The sequence below is a fragment of the Microcaecilia unicolor genome, chromosome 1 (assembly GCF_901765095.1).
Source record: "Microcaecilia unicolor chromosome 1, aMicUni1.1, whole genome shotgun sequence".
NCBI lineage: Eukaryota > Metazoa > Chordata > Amphibia > Gymnophiona > Siphonopidae > Microcaecilia > Microcaecilia unicolor.
The window spans coordinates 319,970,189-319,995,288 of NC_044031.1; positions in this window are offsets into that span (position 1 = coordinate 319,970,189).

The window sequence follows — 25,100 nt, forward strand, 5'->3', positions numbered from 1 at the left end:
CGATTGCATGGTCACTTCAAATGTGGCCTCTGCCCCATCTGTTCTATCACTAAACAAGTCAAACAAATATACATCTCAGAGACCAAAAAACATCATGTCCTCCGTCGTTTTACTAACTGTCTATCAGACCATGTCGTTTATGTAATTAGCTGTCCTTGCGAGAAACTATACGTTGGGATGACCACTAGAATGTTGAAAGTAAGAATATTGGAACATCGTTCCAACATTCGCAGACAAGCCATTAAGGAGCCCATGGTACAACACTGCATGAATAAAAATCACAGATTTGAAGATCTCCAATGCTATGCGATCGATAGAATAGATGCATTAAATAGAGGGGGAGATCGCAAATTGAAATTACAGAGAAGAGAGGCCCAGTGGATATTTGATTTGGATTCATTAGAACCTAATGGTCTCAATAGTTCTATCGATTGGCATGTTTTTTATTAGTTCATTAGCCAATCTTCTTCAGCCAATCAGCCAACTAATACTGTTAGTCAATTGAGACTCCTATAAACGTCAGCTGACATACCGATGACGCTGAGACGCCATTTTGAAAGGACTGGTGCTCCGTTAAGCTGTAAGCCGGTTCGAGTGTCTTTGCCTTTGTGCGCTTTATACATTTTTGGTTCCTTTTTGCTTAAACTCAAATCTCTTATTTTCACAGAATCACAGCATCGCGATTAAAAACTCTGTTCCTGAGGAAGCCTTGTTGTAAGGGTGAAACGGCAGTGGCCCCCGTCGGACAATAAGATAAGAGTGTTCTCTTTAAATTTGTTTTCTAACATAGCAATGCTGGAAGCCTAACAGTGCAATTATTTAGGACCGTACTTTATATGCTTGATAAAACATGATTTAATAGAAAAACAGGCATATATGTTTGATATAATTTCACAAACAAACATACAAGTGGAGTTTTTTACCCTATGATAGAATCTGGGCGGGTGTTACTCATGGTATCAGTAACCCCGCTCTAAACCTGCGACAGTTGGTCCCAGGTTTCTGAGGGTTTTCTCCACACTTAAGCACAATTTTTTGAAAATTTGTGTTCTAGGGTCATAACATATTTTGTATTACATTACGAACCCCAGACCCCAGACAATACTGCAGCACGGTAATTCTTTCGAGTTTCGACCTAAATGTAGTTGCCTGCATTTAGGTCTGGTCATAGCAGGCCTAATTCTAGACTCCTACATTTAGGCACAGTTTTATGCTAAGTGTGATTATATAAAGGATGCATACCCCTTACAGAATCACACCAAATGCATTTCTTTCAGCACTCCATCTTGCAGGGGCCAGATTCTATAAATTGCTCTCAAAACTGTGTGCCAGAAAAAATCAGTGCTAAGCGTGATTCTGTAAAGAGTGCGCACCATTTATAGAATTACACTTAGTGCTGATTCTCGAGCCCAAACTTAAAATGCCAGTCTTACACCTGCTGAAAGCTGGTGTAAATTATGGTTCACAAATTGGGCGTGCTGACCCAATATTCTATAACTATGTGGTGCATGTTAAGTCAACTAGTGCTAATTAATTCATTCTTCAATTAAATTGCACATGCAAAATGGTCATACCCAAACTTGCACCTACAATTTTTAGCGTGTTTTATTGAATTCAGAGGCTAGTGCACAGATTGAATGTGGATTGCTGTTAGTAACTCATCATGAATAGACTCGTACAAACCAGCTGATGAACTTATGGACCTTACGTGAGCTGCTAATAAGATAAATGTTGACTATTATACTTAACATATATTTAATGAAGGTGCAATAATGGACATGTAGTTTATTTTGTGGACGATGATAGATAACAGTGGTCATATTCACATATATTTATATAGCCCCAATTTGATTTCCGAGCACATGTTATATATTAATTGTTACAAGAAATAATTTTTATTCAGCATTTCCAAAACAACCAGTAAATTATAAAATAAGAACAACTTGCACCACATGGTACAACTTCAAGCAAGAACAGCATTTACATAAAGAGTTACTCATTAGTACATGAAGATTGGAGAGTGGCAAATGTAACGCCAATTTTTAGAAAGGGTTCCAGGGTGACCTGGGAAATTACAGACCAATAATCCTGTCATCAGTGCCAGGTAAAATAGTGGAAACTATTATAAGGAATGAAATTATGGAACACATAGATAAGCATTGTTTAATGGGACACAGTCAGCATAGATTCAGCCAAGGAAAGTCTTGCCTCACCAATTTGCTTCTTTTCTTTGAAGGCGTAAATAAACATGAGGATAAAGGTGAGCCAATTCAGATAGTGTATCTAGATTTTCAGAAAGCTTCTGATAAAGTTCCTCATGAGAGACTCCTGAGAAAACTAAAGAGCCATGGGATAGGAGGCAATGTTTTGGTGTGGATTAGGAATTGGTTATTGGATAGTAACATAAATAACATAGCTCTCAAGACAAATCCCTCCTTTCAGTACCCTTCTCCACCACCGCCAACTCCAGGCTCCGCCCTTTCTGCCTCGCCTCACCCCATGCTTGAAACAAACTCCCTGAGCCCATACACCAGGCCCCCTCCCTGCCCATCTTCAAATCATTGCTCAAAGCCCACCTCTTCAATGTCACCTTTGGCACCTAACCACTACACCTCTACTCAAGAAATCTAGACTGCCCCAACTTGACATTTCGTTCTTTAGATTGTAAGCTCCTTTGAGCAGGGACTGTCTTTCTTTGTTAATTTGTACAGCGCTGAGTAACCCTAGTAGTGCTCTAGAAATGTTAAGTAGTAGTAGTAGTAGTAGATGATGGCAGATAAAGACCTGTATGGTCCACCCAGTCTGCCCAATAAGATAAATTCGTTACATAAGGTATGATGTGATACTTCATATGTATACCTGATTTTGATTTGATAGAAAACCATTTCTCTCAATCAAGTTGGGTGAATAGTGGAGTGCTGCAGGGATCTCTACTGGGACAAGTGCTATTTAGCATATTTATAAATGATCTCGATATTGAAATGACAAGTGAGGTAATTAAATTTGCAGATGACACAAAACTATTCAAGGTTCTTAAAACACATGCGGACTGTGAAAAATTGCAGGAAGATCTTAGGAAATTGGAATACTGAGCATCCAAGTGGCAGGTTAAATTTAATGTGGACAAATGCAAAGTGATGCACTGTCACAACTGTCAGGAATGGTGAGCCCTTGGACCAAAGCTGGAACTTTGGTGGACAAATCACCTGGGCTGGCACAGGCAGGAATCAGAACAGACTGGACTAGGATAAACTAACAGACTCAACAAGACAGGACAGAGGTAACCAAACACAATGGACAACACAAGAACCGGATCCAGATGAGGCAAGGAAAAGAAGGCAAAGGGCCAGAACTGGAACCCAGACAGGACAAGGCAAGACTCGGAACTGGATTAAAACTGGGACTGGGACCCAGAAATGCAAGACAAGGCAAAACACGGAAGTGGATTAAAACTGGGTCCAGAAAAGGGCAAGACAAGGACAAGGCAAGGACTGGATCCAGACAGGACTAGACTGAAAGAGACAAGACAAAGCACACCTAGACAGGCAAGACAGGGTAGGAGCTAGGCAACAAGAATAACAGAAGCAAGACAATAAACAAGGCTGGAACAGGATTCAGGATTCTTAAACATGATTCAGTGATTCTTAAACAGGCTTGGCTGGAACAGGATTCAGGATTCTCAAACAGGCTTGGCTGGAACCGGATTCTGGAACGGGCTTGGCTGGAACTGGATTCTGGAACGGGCTTGGCTGGAACCAGATTCTGGAATGGGCTTGGCTTGGCTTGACTGGAACCGGATTCTGGAACGGGCTTGACTTGGCTTCGCTGGAACAGGAGTCTGAAAGGGACTTGGCTTAGTAGGGGACTGGGACAGAACTAGCTCAAAGAGAGCAGGAGCAGAACTTGGCTCAAACACACACAGGAACAGAACTTGGCAGAAACAGAGCTCGAGCCAGGAAGCAAACATGGCAGGCAAAGGATTAAACAGACTAAGGGAAGACAAACAAACAAAGAAGCAATGTGCTTACCGGCATCCACAGCTCAAAGGGAAAGGCCAGGCAGATTGAGAGGCAGCAGACACACCTTCAGGAGCAAGATGGAAATGAAGCAGAAGCAGGGAGACCAAAGCGAGGCTTGGCTTACAGGAAGAACAACAATAGGAAAAAGGCAGACTGGAGAGGTTACAGAGTTAGATACAGAGAAACAGTAGGTCTGAACATAAGGGCACGGCCACAACCGTGACATGCACATTGGGAAGAATAACCCAAATCATAGTTACCTGAGCCTTGGGTCCACCTTGGGGGTTAGCACCCAAGAAAAAGATGTAGGTGTCATTGTAGATAATAAGCTGAAATCTTCTGCTAAGTGTGTGGCAGCAGCCAAAAAAGCAAACAGGATGCTAGGAATTATTAGGAAATGGATGGTAAATAAGACCAAGAATAATATAATGTCTCTGTATCGCTCCATGGTGCGACCTCACCTTGAGTATTGCGTTCAGTTCTAGTTGACGTATCTGAAAAAAAGATATAGCAGAATTAGAAAAGGTTCAAAGAAGAATGACCAAAATGATAAAGGGGATGGAACTTCTCTCATATGAGGAAAGGCTAAAGAGGTTAGGACTCTTCAGCTTGGAAAAGAGATGGCTGAAGGGAGATATAATTGAGGTCTACAAAATCTTGAGTGGTGTAGAACAAGTAGAAGTGAATTGATTTTTTTACTGTCTCAAAAAGTATAAAGATTAGGTGACACTCGATGAAGTTACATGGAAATACTTTTAAAACAAATAGGAGGAAATATTTTTTCACTAAGGGGCCCTTTCACTAAACAGTTGCTGTGTGGCAACCTGGAACTACCACCAGCCCAACGTGGCTGCCGACGTTAGTTCCACCTCCAGCGCGTGCCATTTCTGGTGCTGCTGTATTAAAAAAAATATATACCACAGGGAGGTTACCTGGCGGTAACCAGGCAGCACGAGTTACCACCGGGGTAGCGCGGGAGCCCTTACTGCCATCTCAATGGCTGGCGGTAAGTGTTCCCCTCTCCATGGCCACATGGTATATTCAAACTTACCCACATGGCCATGTGCTTTTCTGGGCTTTTTACCGACTGCGGTAAAAAGGGCCCTGGCGTGTGGCAAAAATGTCTGCCGCTGCTACTGCAGGACTTTTTTTTTACTGCAGTTTGGTAAAAGGACCCTTCAGTGAATGGTTAAGCTCCGGAACTCATTGCCAGAGGATGTGGTGAGAGCGGTTATCGTATCTGGGTTTAGAAAAGGTTTGAACAAGTTCCTGGAGGATAAGTCTGTAGTCTGCTATTGAGAAAGAATTGGAGAAGCTACTGCTTGCTCTGGGATTGGTAGCATGGAATGTTGCCACTATTTGAATGATTTTGGGGCCCATTTACTATGGTGCACTGAAAAGTGGCCTGCGCTGGTGTAGGTGCGTGTTTTGGACATGCGCAGGTCAATTTTTCAGCTTGCCTGGAAAAAAGGCCTTTTGTTTAGCCAAAAATGGACGTGCGGCAAAATGAAAACCAGACATGCATCCATTTTCGGCCTGAGACCTTACTACCACCCATTGACTTAGTGGTAAGATCTCATGTGCTAACCAGGCAATAAGCGTCAGTGCACGAAATTTGCCGATTACCGCCTGGTAAGTGCCACACGGTAGAAAATAGAAAATATTTTCCACTGCGTGTTTTGGACACATGCCAAAAATGGAATTACGGTCCGGGGCACGTGGTAGCCGGGCAGTAGTTCCATGTTGGATGCCTGTGCAACTTAGTGAAAGGGCCCCTTAAATTGGAATTTTTTTTTTAGAATATTGTTTGACTTCCATGTATTATTAAGGAATTTCATTAAGCAGGCATAAAAGAGATCTGTTTTGGGGTACTGCTGTATCAGTGCACTGTACACGCGTTCAATACATATTAGAAAGTACCTGTGATGATTTAAAAATATTCTCTTTGATTATTTTCTCTCTCCAGCCTAATCGTTTCCCTGAATATTAATTGGATAAGGCTTCTATTGTTGATATAAATATGTTGTGTTTATGGCTTTATGTGAATGATGTCGAGGTGGGTAGGGAACATTTTTGGAGATATGTGGAATGGAGGATAGAAGAGATGTTATGAGAAGGAAGGAGGTTTTTTTTCGCTGTATATGTGAGTTCTGGGGGCAGGCTTAATGTGCAGTAAGTATTAATTTGAATGCTGATATCATGATTTTTTAAAATGTTACTGTATATGGGTTTTGATGCCAGAAGTGAGTTATGCTCACTGCTTTGAATGCCAATTAGCCAGCAAGGTGGTTTATAAATTCTTTAAATAAATAAATAAACCTCCCACCTGGATGACAACTTCAAGTCTATGACCAGAAGTGTGATCCTTGCAGCAGGCTAGAGAATGCGGTAACTGCCTCTCCAGGTCCTGGGACTAGGATTCAAACTGAAACCCCAATCAGAGGAAGAAGACATGATGGAATCAGTTCACTAGTAAACCAAGCCTATTGTGTCCCGTCGTCCTTCCCTGAGGCTGGAATGATGCTACTACAGGAGACCCTTTTTCAACATTTGTGGCACCCTGGAACTGAGAAACAGATTACTCATTGCCTTTAGGGACAATGTCTCCAAATGGGTTAGTTTTGATCATACAAGATAATTCCAGATTGGCAAATAAAGTAACACAGCACTGTGGCTAATATTTAAATTGCCAAAAGCATAGTCATAAGGCATTTCTCAGGAAACCCACCAAATACTTCACCCAAGACGGAGAAAAAAGCCTCAAACTTAGGTGACACCCACAAATCATCACTGCCAAAAAACCCTCCATCTCCTTGAGCATAAAATACAGTAATCATGTAGGTTTCACAGTAGAACACATCAAAGATTCAATATTCATTTGGAACAGTTCACTTATCTGCAGTAATCTTCCAAAGAAGCTCCAGAACACATCCTTAAACGGTATTCTTCAAGCCACATTAATTCTCTCCAAGGTTGCACTTTCACTGTTAACTCAGTCCAGTCTGCAGAATCAAACTCCTAACAAAGATTCTTGTTTCACCAGAACTTCTGACTGCTTCAGGAGATAATCTCCAACAGGTACACCAGGGGCGTAGCCACAGGTGGGCCTGGGCCCACCCACTTTGGGCTCAGGCCTACCCAGCGACGATGCAGAGCAACGACAAAAGAATTGATCCCCCGCCGGCACGCACCGGGTTTGTCTCCGTCCTGCCGCTACTTCTGCCCTCTGGCTCCGTGATCTTTGTTTGCTCTCTTCTGCTGTCAGTGCTTATCTGCAGCAGTTCTGGATCTGTGCGCTCCCAGGGCTGTCTGTGTATGCTGCCTGCAACTGCTTCCTCTGCGCTGGGCCCCGCCTCATCAGAAGAATAGGCGGGGCCAGCGCAGAGGAAGCAGTCGCAGGCAGCATACAGACAGGCCTGGGAGCGCGCGGATCCGGAACCGCTGTAGATAAGCACTGGCAGCAGAAGAGAGCAAACAAAGATCACAACGGAGCCGGAGGGCAGAAGTAGCGGCAGGACGGAGACGGACCCAGTGCGGTGCAGCTTTGCTCAGCTGTAGCGATAGACTGCGGTGCTGCCCGAAGGGGAGGGGAAAGAAGGCCTGCAGCCAGGTGCCAGACTGTCGCTGGGGAAAGGGAGGGAAAAACATGTGTGTGTGTGTGGTGGTGTGTGGGTGGGGGGTCGGGGAGAGACAGGAGCACTGTTGGTGTTGGGATGAGGGAGTGAGACAGGGTAGAGCTGGGGAGGGACGGAGAGATGCTGCAAGGGGAAAGAGAGGGAGAATTGTTGGATATGAGTGGGATGGGGAGAGGGAGAGAAAGGGCATGAGAGAAAAAAACATTTTGGACATGGAAGTGGAAGGGAGAAGTGAGAGGGGAAATGCTGAACATGGCAGTGAGGGAAAGGAAGGATGGAGAGATGATGATGGTGGTGGTGGTGGTGGGGGGCAGAGAGAGATGTCAAACCAGGGGCTCAAGGCAGGGAGAGGGAGAAAAGTTGGACATGAAGGTGGAGAAGAGGAGAGGAAAGGAGAGATGCACAAGCGGGGGAGGGGAGAAAGAGGGAAGATGGATCCAGGGAGAGAAGATAGACAATGGATTTATTTATTTTTTGTCTATTAGATTGTAAGCTCTTTGAGCAGGGACTGTCTTTCTTCTATGTTTGTGCAGCGCTGCGTATGCTTTGTAGTGCTATAGAAATGCTAAATAGTAGTAGTAGTAGTAGTAGATGGTAGGGAAGAGAAAGGGAAAGGGAAAAATGTTGGACAATGGGGGAGGGGAGAGAGATGGGACAGGAAGATGCTGGTGGTGGGTGGTAAAAGGGATAGGGAAATATCAGGCTACGAGGGTGAGGAGGGTAGAAAGAGGGAACAGATGCTGGGCTGGAAGGGTGGAGGGAGGGAGACACTGGGAATGGTGGAAAGCATGGGGGAGAGGCCCAGGGAGTGGAGAGATGGCAAGGAAAAAATGAGAATAGTGATCACAGGGGGTAGAAATATGGTAATGGCACGTAGATCGAAGATAGAAGGGAATGGAAGGCTGAGAAGGAGAGAGATGGGGAATGGGAGAGCTAGTGGGTGAAAGGAGATGGAAATGTGATAGATATCTGAAAAGTGAAAAGAAGGAAAAGATTTAGGAAGCGGATGAAATTTGAGTGTACAGAGGCAGAAAAGAAAAAAAGGAAGGAAAGAGCTAAAATGGAAGGATCAAAATTTCAGAGGTAGGTGTAGTGAGGAAATGAAACGACAGGAGAAAAATGACAAATGGACAACCGCTTGAAGAATTAGCAGAATACAGACATAAATTGGAACCAACATGATGGAAAAATAAAATGTCCAGACAATAAAGTAGGAAAATCATTTTACTTTGAATATTTTAAATGGAATATGTTAACTTTGGGAAATGTGCATAGCGGATGTCTTTTTATTGTGTTAAGTAGAAAAGGAAATGCGCTTTTGTTTTGATTTGGGGTTTTTTTCTCCAGTGTTGCTGAGGTTCCCAGTTCAATTTTGTCTATATATTTTTATTTCTAATTTGAGGGTCTGTCAGTGTGACTTTAGCGGCAGATGAGGAGATTGGAGAGGAGAGGGAATTGGGGGAGGGGCTTTATTTTCTGCCCTGGTCACCAGCATGGCTAACGGCAGCCCTGACCCTTGCTGTAGCTAGTGGGGATTCCTAAGCCCTACTAGCTGGGGTCTCTTCTGAAGCTGGCCAAAGATGCCTTCTACTGAGCTTGACAGATGGGAGCAGCATCCTGGAGCCACTGACAACTAAGAATGTATGGGGTGCTGGCATCAGTGTCTCAAGGAGTTGCTGCTGCCTACTGGGCTTGGTGGAGAGGAGTTCTGGCCATCTTTACTGGAGGCCTTCAGCTGACAGAGATTGGGGATCCTCATCTGCTAAAGGATTTATATTTTGAATTGGGAAGTGCTGGGGAAGAGAGGAAATTTTGTGCCCACCCACTTTGTGCTCAGGCCCACCCAAAATTGGCTGTCTGGCTACGCCACTGAGGTACACTACTCTCAAGAAATGGTACTTAGACTAAAAAGACACCAACTGCTCAATCCCCCGGAAGTCCAAATGCTCCATACTTCCAGGTAATGATCTCACTCTGTAAATACACATTTCAAAGTCCCAACAAACAAAGTTGGAAATGAATTTGGAATAAAATTAGAAAAATGTGAACTATTCCAGTCTGTAATTCAAACCCTGTGGCCACCATTGTTCTTTTGATGAAGCTTCATTTTTACATCCCCCCGATGTCCAGTTTGGGGAATCATGTCAATCACAGTGCATCTCAATTCAGTGAAATCATGTTGGCACTCAAAACACTGATGAATCAATGGCTCATCGCCACATTGATGACTGACATTATACTGATGCTCAACAACCGGGTCTTTAATTGATCAGTCGTTTGTCCCACATAAATATGATGCAGACACTCAAATATTTGAAAGGTATTAATCCACAAACAAACCTTTTCCGTAGATGGGAAGGTGGTAGAACTAGAAAACATGAAATGAGATTGAAGAGGGGCAGACTCAAGGAAAATGTCAGGAAGTATTTTTTCACAGAGAGGATGGTGGATACTTGGAATGCCCTCCCGCGGGAGGTGGTGGAGATGAAAACGGTAACGGAATTCAAAAATGCGTGGGATAAACATAAAGGAATCCTGTTCAGAAGGAATGGATCCTCAGAAGCTTAGCGGAGATTGGGTAGCAGAGCCAGTGGTGGGAGGCGGGGCAAGTGGTTGCGAGGCGGGGCTAGTGCTGGGCAGACTTCTACGGTCTGTGCCCTGAAAATGGCAGATACAAATCAAGGTAAAGTAGCACATATGAGTTTATCTTGTGGGCAGACTGGATGGACCATACAGGTCTTTCTCTGCCATCATTTACTATGTTACTATGTAAATAAGTTTACATGGACATAACAAGGTATAAATAACATTCATAGAGACACAAGTTGTATGGTACTTCAATTGTACAATGCCTCAATTTGGAAAAAATACACTGGCACCCTCAATCATCATCTCATACACAGCACAACCCCCACACTTAGTGACCAGCCGTCAACATGGTTTCCTCATGTGACCAAATGTCTAATTTACACAAGAGATCTTTCAAATGACAATTTCTGTTGTATGATAACAAACAAGTCTATTTCAGGCTAATGTGTAGTATAAATGTCATGAATAAATAAACAATTGATAGCCTTAAAACATGGATGTGCAGCCAGCATTCTCCAACATGTCTTAATAATTTTACCAATTTCCAGACTTTGAAGAATATCTGAGAACACATGCAATAACATTGCTCTCAACTCTTTGTGTACTATAAGTCAGCAACTGCTCCCTGGGATTAAATATGGTTCACTTACTAGCTCTCTTGGTCACCTTAAGTGGATATCCTCGTGCTTGAAATTTTGTACTCAAGATTTCAGCTTGAGTTGCTTAGTCAGCATTAGAATAACAAATACGGCAAAACCTCAAAAACTGTGACACTGGAAGGCTGCTTTTAAGGTGAGGGGGGTACATACTTGTGTATCATTTCATAACCTGATTCACTGACCTGAAAATTCTTGTAGATTTTCCTCATCTCTTGCATACACAGCCTGGCAGTGGCATCACACTCACACAGGAACTGCTCAGTCACACTTTAATGTCAATTGGAGTTGGATGAATTGATCACCAAAATCCAATATGGCTAAATGTTTTCAGTTACAAAAGCCTCTTTGATTAATATTACATTCAGATGGCAGGATTTCAGAAGAGTGTAGAGGCTGTGCTATGCCCTTTGTCAGCTGCATAAGAACATAATCGCCAGCTGCCTCTAGTATGTGATAAATGTCAGATTTATAATGCTACATCAATTCTGGTATTTGGGAACTGGTCATTATTCATGCTGTTATGCATACAATTGTTCTATTTTTTTCTCTCCACATTAATTGTATTTATTCCCAAATTTTATTTTAATTCTTCTACATCTTTTCTCAAAGGACACAGGTCATCACTATGAGCTTCTTCTTCTTCTCTCAGAAGTGGTTGAACTATTTTTAGATCTACAGTAGCTTGAAAGTGAGTGCCATGACAGTAGCATATCACAGGTAAATGGATGCTCGGAAGTGGAATTAACTCTTATAGAGTCTGAAAAAATAATTTGTTGTCATTCATCTGAAATGGCAGTAATGAATTTTCCAGTGGACACATGGCCCTCAGGTCAGTGTTATGCAGCCTATGATATGCTGGATTGCGACTCTATCTGGCAAGGAAAGAAGTGCACTCCTGACAGGATGACGTGGAGGAGGAGATGCTCAGGCACTTAGAGTTGCACCTCCTATGGGACCCTTTCCTTTCTGACCCCGCTGCAGCTGCAGTTGCAGGCAGGCAGTGTGAGGGAATGCTTATCATGGCAATTGAAGGGTCAATATGCTGATATGTATGGGCTAATGTATGGGCTAATTAAGAGTCAATATGTTGATGCTGACCAGTGCTCTTTTTTGTAGGAAAAAAGGTGCTGGTACTCAGAGTGCCAACCTTAAGGGCGGGGTCACTATCTATAGCTCAACCCATACAGTAGCCACACCCCTGTAGTGGCCACACCCGTTTTGCCAGCCATGGAGCATATAAAAATGTATCATTGAAAATAGTGCCCAAGTCCCTAGGCCCAAAACAAGAATCCTGAAGACTGACTATAAACTAATAAAATATGTAGACAAAAAAAATCACCTGAAACCCCCAAAAAACGCACTCGCATGGGGATGGGACGATTTCCATTTGAGGAAAGGCTAAAGTGGCTAGGGCTCTTCAGCTTGGAGAAGAGGCAACTGAGGGGAGATATGATAGAAGTCATAAAATATTGAGTGGAGTTGAATGGGTAGATGTGAATCGCTTGTTTACTCTTTCCAAAAATATTAGGACTAGGGGGCACACAATGAAGCTACTAAGTAGTAAATTTATAACAAATCGTAATATATATTTCTTCACACAATGTGTAATTAAACTCTGGAATTCATTGCCAGAGAATTTTCTACCTTTTCTAATTCCACTATATCTTTTTTGAGATACAATGACCAGAATGGCACACAGTATTCACAGAGAGAGTGGTGGATGCTTGGAATACCCTCCCACGGGAGGTGGTGGAGATGAAAACAGTAACGGAATTCAAACATGCGTGGGATATACATGAAGGAATGCTGTGCAGAAGGAATGGATCCTCAGAAGCTTAGCCGAAATTGGGTGGTGGAGCCGGTGGGGGGAAGAGGGGTTGGTGGTTGGGAGGCGAAGATAGTGGTGGGCAGACTTATACGGTCTGTGCCAGATCCTGTGGTGGGAGGCGTGACTGGTGGTTGGGAGGCGGGGAATAGTGCTGGGCAGACTTATACGGTCTGTGCCAGAGCCGGTGGTGGGAGGCGGAGCTGGTGGTTGGGAGGAGGGGATAGTGCTGGGCAGACTTATACGGTCTGTGCCCTGAAAAAGACAGGTACAAATCAAGGTAAGGTATACACATGAGTTCATCTTGTTGGGCAGACTGGATGGACCGTGCAGGTCTTTTTCTGCCGTCATCTACTTTGTTACACTCCTGCTTATAATCAAAAGAGAAAAACGCCTATATTGAGACCCAAATCGGAAGATGGGCATATTTCTCCCGTGGGCACCCAAATCGGTATAATCGAAAGCCGATTTTGGGCGTTTCCAACTGCAATCCGTCGCGGAAACGGGTAAAGTTGACGGGGGCGTGTTGGAGGTGTGGTGAAGGCGGGACTGGGGCATGGTTATCGGCCAAGGAGAGATGGGCGTCTTTAGCTGATAATCGAAAAAAAGGCGTTTTTACCGTGATTTTGGGTCACTTTTTTGGACCCTTTTTTTCACGAACAAGTCCCAAAAAAGTGCCCCAACTGCCCAGATGACCACTGGATGGAATCGGGGATGACCTCCCCGGACTCCCCCAGTGGTCACTAACCCCCTCCCACCAAAAAAAACCCCACTGTAAAAACTTTTTTTGCCAGCCTGTATGCCAGCCTCAAATGCCGTATCCACCTCCATCACAGCAGAATGTGTTCTATCCTGTGACAGCCTTTCCCTGGTTCTGATGTGGCTCTCAGGTGAGTGTGACACCTTTTCTGTTATGCGCACTGCAGAGTCACATCAGCAATGCATTGTGGTGGGTGTAGGATATTGGGCTCCGTAATTCCACTAGCTTGTGGCAAATGCTCACGATGTTGGTAGTTGGTAGGCTGTACTCCCATGGTGCTTTTCCCCCTGCTAACTGGGTCAGAGGGTGTCCAGTTTTGTTTCCGGTAGTCCATGAGGTAGTGGCCATTTTTGTAAGCCAGTTTTAGATCCCTTTCATGTGTTAGCCACGTTAGAGAACTTAGTTCTTACCTTGAATGTGGCTGAAAGAGGGCATTGTACAGCATTCTGCTAGCTCTGATCTACTGCTAATCTCAGTACCAGGGAGACTCGTTGCCAGTGGGGCACAACCTGTGATCTGCAGTTAACTGTGAGTAAACGTGCTTATTCCAATAAAGGACGTTTTCGGAGAGATTAGTCTTCAGGTGTCAACTGGTGTGCCAATGTTATACAGCAGCAACAAGTCCTAGAGGCCTGCGTGTATGCAGGTCCCTGGAGCACTTTTAGTGGGTACCGCAGTGCACTTCAGCCAAGTGGACCCAGGTCCATCCCCCCCTACCTGTAACACTTGTGCTGGTAAATGGGAGGTCTCCAAAACCCGAAAAGACTACAATGTTGCAGTATCGTCTAGAATCTAAAGGCTCGTAATGTGATATAAAATATACAGTGACTCTAGGAAGCAAAGCTTCAAAATAAAGTGCTTAGAGGTGGAGAAAAACCCTCAGAAACCTGGGACAGACAGTCGCAGGTTTAGAGCGAGGTTAAGCAATTAAGAATCATACCTTTAGATAGAGTAAAAGTGTTTGAAAAAATCTTGAAAAAATTCTAATAAGCAATCAGTGGAGTTTTTACACCCAATGATAGAATCAGGGCGGGTGTTACTTTTGTTATCAGTAACCTCGCTCTAAACCTGCGACTGTCTGTCCCAGGTTTCTGAGGGTTTTCTCCACCTCTAAGCACTTTATTTTGAAGCTTTGCTTCCTAGAGTCACTGTATATTTAGGTCTCCAAAACCCACTGTACCCACATGTAGGTGCCCCCTTCACCCCTAAGAGCTATGGTAGTGTTGTACATTTGTGGGTAGTGGGTTTTGGGGGAGGGGGGTTGGGTGCTCAGCACCTGTGGTAAGGGAGCTATGCATGTGAGAGCTTTTTCTGAAGTCCACCGCACTGACCTCTAGGGTGCCCAGTTGGTGTCCTGGCATATCAGGGGGGCCAGTGTACTATGAATCCTTGCCCCTCCCATGACCAAATGGCTTGGATTAGGACGTTTTTGAGCTGGGCGTTTTTAGTTTCCATTATCGCTAAAAAAAACAAATGCCCAGCTCAAAAACGTCCATTTTTTCGAAAATACGGTCTGTCCCGCCTCTTCACATACCCGTTTTCGGACATAGACACCCATGGAGATAGGCGTTTGTGTTTGATTATGCCCCTCACTGTATGTTACTATGTTACTATGTAGTAAAAGCAGTTAGCTTAGCAAAATTTTAAAAAGGTTTGGATAACTTGCTAAAAGAAAAGTCCATAAGCCATTATTAAGATGAACTTGGGAAAATCCACTGCTTATTTCTAGGATAAGCAGCATAAATTCTGTTTTACTGTTCTGACCTGGATTGGCCACTATTGAAAACAGGATACTGGGCTTGATGGACCTTCGGTCTGTCCCAGTATGTCAATGCTTATGTTCTTAGAGAACATTTAGATGCTAGAAAGAAGCTGTCCCTTGAAAAACCTTGGAAAAAAGGCTGTTGTGCAAAAACCATCTACCCCTAAGTAGACTAGTTAAGAATATTCCATGGGGAAGCTATCAACCTCTAGTTGCAGTAACCCTAAGAGACCAGTCATCTAATGGGGAGAGACCCTTCAGGTATCCAGGCTCACTGTCTAGCCACTTCTGGAGTGCCTGCAGATGCCTGAGCAGAGGCTATGTCAAAGAGTTGATTTATCTCAAGCGGGTCAGTGCAGACTCTCCTACCGGTAAAACAAGGTGTTTGGAATATCCCTGCAAAGAAACATTAGCACAGTACCAGTACCACTTATACTGAACCACCTGATATGGCAAAATATCTCTTCAGTGCAGACTGTTCTGCCATTGCACAATCGACTGTGCAACTATGTGGTAGTTGATATTGGTCACAGTAGCAGATTAATGTGCCTCTTCTACCTGTTTTCAGCTACCTGAGCATTTTCTCTTTTCTGCAGAAGATGTTCACAGACTTTGTAAAGGGCTACATGAGAAATGCCTCAGACATTCCTTCTGCAGTGCAACCTGCAACCAATGGAAACTTCCTACTCTTCTGGCCGGCTCTGATCCAATTAGCTCTTCACTGTCATCTTCAGACTCAGAGTACAAATGACCTCATTCCCTTCTTCCATCTTCTCTGGACTGCTTCAGTATAATGTTGAGGGTTTACTAGATCATTTCAATATCCAGCTACCCTCTATGGAACATAAAAAAGAAGGGTCTACAGAAATTCCATCTGATCCTTCATCACTGCCACCAAGGACCGAGTCTCCATAGCAGTGCATTTCATATCCAAAGACTGCCAATAAAATGGCTAATGAGGTTCCCTTCTCCATTCAGCAGGAAATGGAACCCAAATCAGATCAAATGTATTTGGCCATCTCAAATACATAGAGGACTCCAAGACAATGGTGGTTGTAGCTCTGCTGGTATGCTCAAAGACAAGCAGGTCTGTATGTGGCAGAATCCACTTTCTGTTTTGTCTGTTTCAAAAAGATTAGACATGAAATATAAAGTTCAACCATCTCCAGGATTTAATAGAGTCTAATTATCCCACTCCTCAGAACTAGTGAAAACAGCCATGTACAATGATAGAAAATGCAGAGATGTTTTTAGTACCTCTCCTGGAAAGGACTATCATTTGACAGATCATCTGGGGAAGAAAGTGTTTCATGGAGCTATGTTATTTGCTAGAATAGCTGCTCACCAGCTCTATATGATTTAGGAAATCTTTCACAGGGTGCGGGTTCTCTCACCTGCTCTTTGCACACAAGCTCAGGAGCCTCTTCCACTTTAGGTTGATAAAAATAGTATCCACCTTATTGGTACAGCGTAGGATGCCTTGAAACTGTGGCTAGAGTCTCCACTTCAGAGATTGCAGCCAGATGGATAGCATGATTGTGAGCATATGGCTTGCTAGAAGATGTCTGTCCCAAGTAGGTTGATGTTCCCTATATAATAGAGACTCACCCTTTCGCGAGAGAGTTAAGCAAGCAGTAGACATGATGAAAGTCTTTAGTTCCATGCTTTAGCATCCCTCATCAGTGCAATCTTCTGCTTTGATCTCGTCTGCCAGAAATATTACTTTCAACCAATACAGACATGGCTGTAACAACCACAAGACATTCTGGGCCTAATATTCAGCCCATGGTGGTAAATGGCTTGTAAGCTGCTCACAGTCATGGGCTAAATTAACCCTGGATATTTAATGTTGGGGCACTTCTGGCCTCCGGCATTGAATATCCAGGTTACTGCGGCAACTGGGAAATTAACTGATCACCGGCTTATATTTAAACTAGAGTCCAGTTAACTAGGTGGATAAAATTAGGACAGCCTTTTTGCTGCAGGTTAATGACTCCCACAGTACATATCACTTGACAAAATACATTATTTTACCGTACCTTTATACCTCTCTTAATTTTATGGCCTCCAAAGTTTATGCATCAATAAATTGATCAGTCTTTAAGGTGCCACCAGTCTCTGTCATTTTTGCTATTCCAGACTAAAACCACTACTCTTCTGAGAGGGTAGAATATCACTTGTTTTGATTTATATATAATGATTCTGGATTATTGTTTCATTTTGTATGTCATCCTGGGCAGTTCCTCTTGAAACTGGGAGGCCAGGTTATACATCTTTTAATATGTAAATAAATCAAGATTATGGCCTGCTGAGTATGTAGAATTATTAACTGCTTCTACCAGACCAAGTGCACTTATTGGTATCATAAATTATAATTTATAGCTAAACAATTGAGCAAGTACATGAAGACTAAAATAATTTAAAACTAGAACCTAAATTTGTATATTGAAAGGCAGCCTCAGCCACTGCCTGTATTAGCTCAATCACAGGGGCCAAGAAGTATTCCCAAATTTCTGGGAAAGGGAATGAGACTTGATATACCGCCTTTCTGTGGTTTTTGTAACTACATTCAAAGTAGTTTACATATTATATACAAGTACTTATTTGTATCTAGGGCAATGGAGGGTTAAGTGACTTACCAGAATCACAAGGAACTGTAGAGGAAATTGAATCCAGTTCCCCAGGATCAAAGTCCGCTGCACTAACCACTAGGCTACTCCTCCACTCAACAGCATCTAGCCAATAAGAACTCTGAACATGGGAAGTGAAATCCATGTTAAGCACTCTCTGGTACACATACCTAAGGGCAGATAGCTCTACTAGTACAGAAGGAGACCCTGAAAGGAAAACATTTCTATGATCTTTGAAGACATGCCTACCAATTGCTAGACCTGCTTTTGTATAAGGGTGTGTGTGTGTACATGCTCTTAGGGGAAGAAAGAAAACATGTTGAGATCCCTTTTCAGCTACTTATGTATGATATCCATGTAACATTATGTGGATTTTTAGCAATCTAAAACACATTATGTAGGATTACTGAAAATCCATGTATAACTTTTAATGGATAATCTATCCATGTGGCAGTAATCTTATAAGGAGGGCGCCAACATTTCAGCATCAAGATCACCGACACATACATGCATATGTGTGCACATACATGCTTAATGCCAATATTCCAGCTACAAGCTTCATGTTCTATAACTTAACCCTCCTTTGCCCCAGGTCCAAAAACGTAGATTGTGAGCCCTCTAGGGACAGAGAAAGTACCTGTCTATACCTCCAGATTCTATATAGAGCACCTAGAGTTCCTCGCTGAAATCCAAGCATATTCTATAACACAGCACATAAGCCAATCAGCATTGTTAACAGCACTTAACAATTAATAATGAGCACTAATTGGCAATAATTAGAATTTATGCACACAAATCCCTAAGCGTATTATGTAACATACTGCACCTAAATTTTAATGCACACAGACAAAAAAGGGGCATAGTTATAGGTGGGGAAATGGGCATTTCATGGGTGTTCCAAAATTTATGCGCACTATTATAGAATACTAGTATAAAAGGCCCTTTTCGGTAGGCAATGAAATGGGCGCTAGCAAGGGTAATCCCCCCCTGCAGCGTCCCTCCTGTCTCTCCTGCCCCCCCTGCAGCCACCCATCTGGTCTCAGGACCCCCTCCCCACCAACCCTCCTCTGCCCCTGCAGCCACGCATGTGCAGTGGCCCTCCTCTCTCCCCTGCCCCCCTGCAGCCACCCATGTCCAGCGACCCTCCTCGCCCCTGCCCCCTGCAGCCACCCATGTCCAACGACCCTCCTCTCCTTTCCTCTTGCCCCCCCTGTAGCCACTCATGTCCAGCGACCCACCTCTCTCCCCTGCCCCCCCTGCAGCCACCCATGTCTAGTGTCCCTCCTCTCCCCCTGCCCCCCTCCAGCTCCCCATGTCCAGCGACTCTCCCCTCCCCCCTCGGCACATCACCCAAGCCCCTACCCCCCCTCGGGCACATAAACCCCCTCGCCATCCACAGCCGCCAATACTAACGCTGTCCGGTCACTGCTGCGTCTCCTGTTGAGCAGCAGCCGCCGGTACCAAAAAAAAAAAAAGCCAAAGATTTGTAACCTGAAACCCAGCTCTGTAGACAGCCATCTGGCATTGGCTGTCATCTCTGCAGCTGCTACTCCTCTCCCCTCTGACGTTGCTGCGCTCCTCCAGGGTCTTCCTGCAGGGGGATTGACGTGGAGGGGAGAGGAGGAGCGGCTGCAGAGACGACAGGGATCTGTCTTCATGCACCTGCTCAATTGTTTGGCTATAAATTATAATTTATGATGCCAATAAGTGCACTTGGCCTGGTAGAAACAGTTAATAATTCTACATACTCAGCAGGCCATAATCTTGATTTATTTACTTATTAAAAGATGTACAACCTGTCCTTCTAGTTTCAAGAGGAACAGCTCAGGGTGACATAGCCCAAGATAACATACAAAATGAAACAATAATCCTGAATCATTATATATAAATCAAAATAAGTGATATTCTACCGGAGGGGTAGTCATCGTAGTTTGGAATTGTAAGAATGACAGACGCTGGTGGCACTTTAAAGACTGATCAATTGATTGATGCATAAACTTTGAAGGACAACAAATTAAGAGCGGTATAAAGGTACGGTAAAATAATGTATTTTGTCAAGTGATATGTACTGTGGGAGTCACTATCCTGCAGTACCCACACTGCCTAGAAGCTGCTGTCTACCAACTGTGCAGCTGGGGAAAGGCAATACTTAAAGACCAGGAAGAATGTGTTATGAGAAACAGGTCATTAGGAGGTTCCCCCATCAGGGGACCAGTTTGGAGCCCCACGCCCCTTCCCGGGACTTGAAATTTCAAATGAGGTATCAGGGATTATTTGTGATGCCACATACCCTCAAATATGTCACCAGAAGCCTCTCTCATTCTACATGACTCCTTAATCCCAGTATGACCAACTCTCACTGATAAGAGGAGAGCAGCGCCTCTTTTCTGTGACTGCCTCCTCCACTGCTAGCCTCACTTTGAAGTCTGCCGGCCAAATGTAATTTAAACTTAATAGTGAAGCTGGCAGAAGAAGAGACAGACATGGATAAGAATACAATCATACCTGGTGGATAGGTGAGGGAGAGAAATGATTACTCTAGCTCGAGGTGCATAGGGATCATTAAGCCAGGGATTGAGGTCCATCTTTGGCCCTCACATAGGGCAGTATTTCCCCTAAGGACATGCGTGGAACCAAAATGCATGCATAAAACCTACTGAAAAGATAGATGAACAGAATGCTTGAACTCACTCACAGAATGTGAGATTTGGCAGATACCCACAGGTAATAATGGATGTTTTGCCCTCTATAGGACATCAGGGAACATAATGAACAGTGATGAATGATTTGGCATTCATCAGGGGACAGATTGCAAAGCATCTATAAACCTCGATCCAACGACTCTAAATTAAAAATAAAACAACAAAACCTCCCGAATGAAAATGCAAAAGGAGAGAGAATCAGACCATAAAACCAGGGCAGGTAGAAGGATATTAGGTACCCTAGTCAAACCTTTGGCGTTACATCCACCCCCCAGTAAAAGTTTAGACCCTTTGGGCCCTCAACAATTATGATCATCCTAACAGTGTACCTCCCACAATAATCTGGGGAGAAGGGGCAGTTTGAATGCCTCTCATTTTCCCTGCTGGTAAAAGAATTTCTTTGAGTTTGTGTAGTTGTCAGGACCTCTTGTTTTGCTTTGACTGCAGCTGCTGTTTGGTGCCTCCCCCATCCCCCAGAAGCTGATTCCTTAGGTGACTGTCTAGTCCTGCCTGGTAGTTAGGTTGGCTTTGCAAAAACTGAATATCTCATGAGGTATTATCATATAATTAGCCTCACAGTACACTAGGGTCACCTTGCTATGCAACTGTATGCCAAGAAATTGCTCTTCATTCTGTATGGTTTGCACTGTCTTAGCACATTTTATTATAGGCAGTGTGGTGGATATGAGGCACCTGACATGCAGGCTTGTGTTTGATTCTTTAGTGGGCAGCCACAAGGGCATTTTGATTCGGAAAAGCGAGGTGCAGTCCTTAACAGGCTTAATAATCTCATGATATATGATGTGGTTTATCATTAGTGCATCCAAAGATGAATTATGATAACAGTAAGCACTTGTAATGCTTGAATATTTTGCACATTGAATTGATCATCAATGGCTATAGTGTTTGATTCAAGAGAGAAATAAATATCAATCTCTGCAGAAAACTAGATATACAAGACTTTCTGAGAAGTTCCGAGAGAAGAGAACATTTCTCTGGTAAGTGAACGCTATTTTGCTTTGTGCTTTGGGAACTTAAAGATTGGGGTTTAAAGGAGGAATTGCAGGTTAGTGTTAGGCAAAATAAAAATATAAAAAGCTAATTTTATCAACTAATCTCCATAGTCTTTTCCATTTAGTTTTAAGAACTTTGTACCACAGCATTAACAGATAGAATCTAACAGGCACTGCAGGATCTTGTTTAGTCTTCCCACCCCTAGGACAACTCTTCATTTATAGTCAGTTATTGTAATTAGGGTAACAAGCAAGGAGTGCTCTTACAGAGTTTTAAATACATTTCATTACCATCTAAGAAGGAAGCACTAACTAAATCATACAATATACTATATAAACTAAAAGACACTTTTATATTAGGCTAATATCCTTAATACTGTAGCAAGTTATAAATGATTGAAAAACTCAAAAACACTAAGATGGAGTCAGCAGTCCAGCAGCGAGAGGGGTGCTATCCAGTCTTTTGGTTTGAGTGTCACATGTATGATTATCTCCCAGTTGGTGAGATGTCATATGTGCGTGCCCAATGCAAAGAGCTCCTAGCTCTCAGGCAATGTGTCCATTCTCTTGAGGCTAGAGTAGCAGACATGGTGGAGCTGAGGGAGACAGAGATGTACATAGAGGAGACCTACAGGGATGTTGTAGAGAAGTCCCACCTCCAGTCTGGAAGCCCTTGTGCTACCTTGGAGGAGGGAGGTCTCCTAGAAGGAGAGCATCACCCTGGTGAAGTAGGAAGTACTCCTGTAGCCAGGACCTGCCCACCAGGGGATGTACTATCCTCTCACACCGAGGATATGTCTCCAAGTGCTGCCCGGGAGGAAAAGGTTAGGACAGCAGTTGTAGTTGGTGATTCGATCATTAGGCATATAGATAGCTGGGTGGCTGGTGGACGTGAGGATCGCCTGGTGACTTGCCTGCCTGGTGCGAAGGTGGCGGACCTCATGCGTCACCCAGATAGGATTTTAGGTAGTGCTGGGGACGAGTCGGCTGTCTTGGTACATGTGGGTATGACTGACATAGGAAAATGTGGGAGAGAGGTTCTGGAAGCCAAATTTAGGCTCTTAGGTAGAAAGCTCAAATCCAGATCCTCTAGGGTAGCATTTTCTGAAATGCTACCTGTTCCACGCGCAGGGCCCAAGAGACAGGCAGAGCTCCGGAGTCTCAATGTGTGGATGAGACGATGGTGCAGCAGGGAGGAGGGTTTTAGATTTGTTAGGAACTGGGCAACATTCTGGGGAAGGGGGAACCTATTCCGAAAGGATGGGCTCCACCTTAACCAGGGTGGGACCAGGCTGCTGGCATCAGCATTTAAAAAGGAGATAGAGCATCTTTTAAACTAGAAATGGGGGGAAGGCCGACAGTCACTCATAAGCACATGGTTCGGGATAAGGTATCTTTCAAAGATATCACCAAATCAGGGAAGATAGGGTATCTTGATAGTGAGGTTGCAAAAGAGACCGTAGTAGATCAGGTGTCCTTAAATAAAAATAAAAATCAGACAAAAGATTGCAAATTAGTACTGTCAAGTAGTAAGCACGATGTAAATAGGAGCAACAAGAAATAAGATGGAAGAGTTAGAATATATTGCACTAAATGAAAAATTAGATATAATAGGCATCTCTGAGACCTGGTGGAAGGAGGATAACCAGTGGGACACTGTCATACCGGGGTACAAATTATATGGTAGTGATAGAGTGGATCGAATTGGTGGAGGGTTAGCATTGTGTATTAACGAGAGCCTTGAATCAAATAGATTGAAAATTCTGCAGGAAACAAAACACTTCTTGGAATCACTGTGGATTGAAATTTCATGTGTAAAGGGGAAAAGGATAATAATAGGAGTGTACTACCGTCCACCTGGCCAGGATGAACAGACGGATGCAGAAATGTTAAAGGAAATTAGGGATGCAAACAAACTGGGCAACACAATAATAATGGGTGATTTCAATTACCCCGATATTGACTGGGTAAATGTAACATCGGGACATGCTAGAGAGGTAAAATTCCTTAATGAAATCAAGGACAGCTTTATGGAGCAGCTGGTACAGGAAACGATGAGAGAAGGAAAAATTCTAGACCTAGTCCTTAGTGGAGTGCATGATCTGGTGCGGGAGGTAATGGTGCCGGGGCTGCTTGATAACAGTGATCATAATATGATCGGATTTGATATTAGCTTTGAAGTAAATATACATAGGAAATAAAATATATTAGCGTTTAACTTTAAAAAAGGAGACTATGATAAAATGAGAAGAACTGTGAAAAGAAAACGTAGAGGAGCGACTGCGAGGGTGAAAAATTTACATCAGGCTTGGATGCTGTTCAAAAACACCATCCTGGAAGCCCAGGCCAAATATATTCTGCGTATTAAAAAAGGAGGGCGGAAGACCAAACGACAGCCAGCATGGTTAGAAAGTGAGGTGAAGGAAGCTATTAGAGCTAAATGAAAATCCTTTAGAAAATGGAAGAAGGAACCAACTGAAAATAATAAGAAACGGCATAAGGAATGTCAAGTCAAATGCAAAGCGCTGATAAGGAAAGCTAAGAGGGACTTAAAAAAAAAAGATTGCGTTGGAGGCAAAAACTCATAATAAAATTTTTTTAGGTATATTAAAAGTAGGATGCCGGTAAAAGAATCAGTTGGACTGCTAGATGACCGAGGAGTAAAAGGGGCGATCAGGGAAGACAAAGCCATAGCGGGGAGATTAAATGAATTCTTTGCTTCGGTCTTCACTGAGAAAGATTTGGGTGGGATACCGGTGCCGGAAATGGTATTCGAAGCTGATGAGTCGGAGAAACTTAATGAATTCTCTGTAAACCTGGAGGATGTAATGGGGCAGTTCTACAAACTGAAGAGTAACAAATCTCCTGGACCAGATGGTATTCATCCCAGAGTACTGATAGAACTGAAAAATCGAGTGTGGTACCAGAAGATTGGAGGGTGGCCAATGTAATGCTGATTTTAAAAAAATGTTCCAGAGGAGATCCGGGAAATTATAGACCGATGAGTCTGACGTCAGTGCCGGGCAAAATGGTAGAGACTATTATTAAGAACAAAATTACAGAGCATATTCAAAAGCATGGACTAATGAGACAAAGTCAACATGGATTTAGTGAAGGGAAATCTTGCCTCACCAATCTACTACATTTCTTTGAAGGGGTGAACAAACATGTGGATTAAGGTGAGCCGGTTGATATTGTGTATCTGGATTTTCAGACTCATCTATTCAGAAAATACATGTTAGGGAATGAGGGATAATGTGTACAGCACCCCAATACCCCCCCAACTACAACCGTTAAGACCCTAAACTGTACAACCATTATGACTCTAAAATGTGACAGTTTTTCTTCTTGAAATGTGTCGAGTCTAAAATCTAACAATGTATTTGATCTCTTAATGGAAGTCGCACTGAATTTAGTCTGGGAATGCTTGTGACTAATAAGAAATAAGTAAAGTAAAACCCTATTTGATTGATTTGATTGTTAGAGTACCATCATGCCCCTTAGCT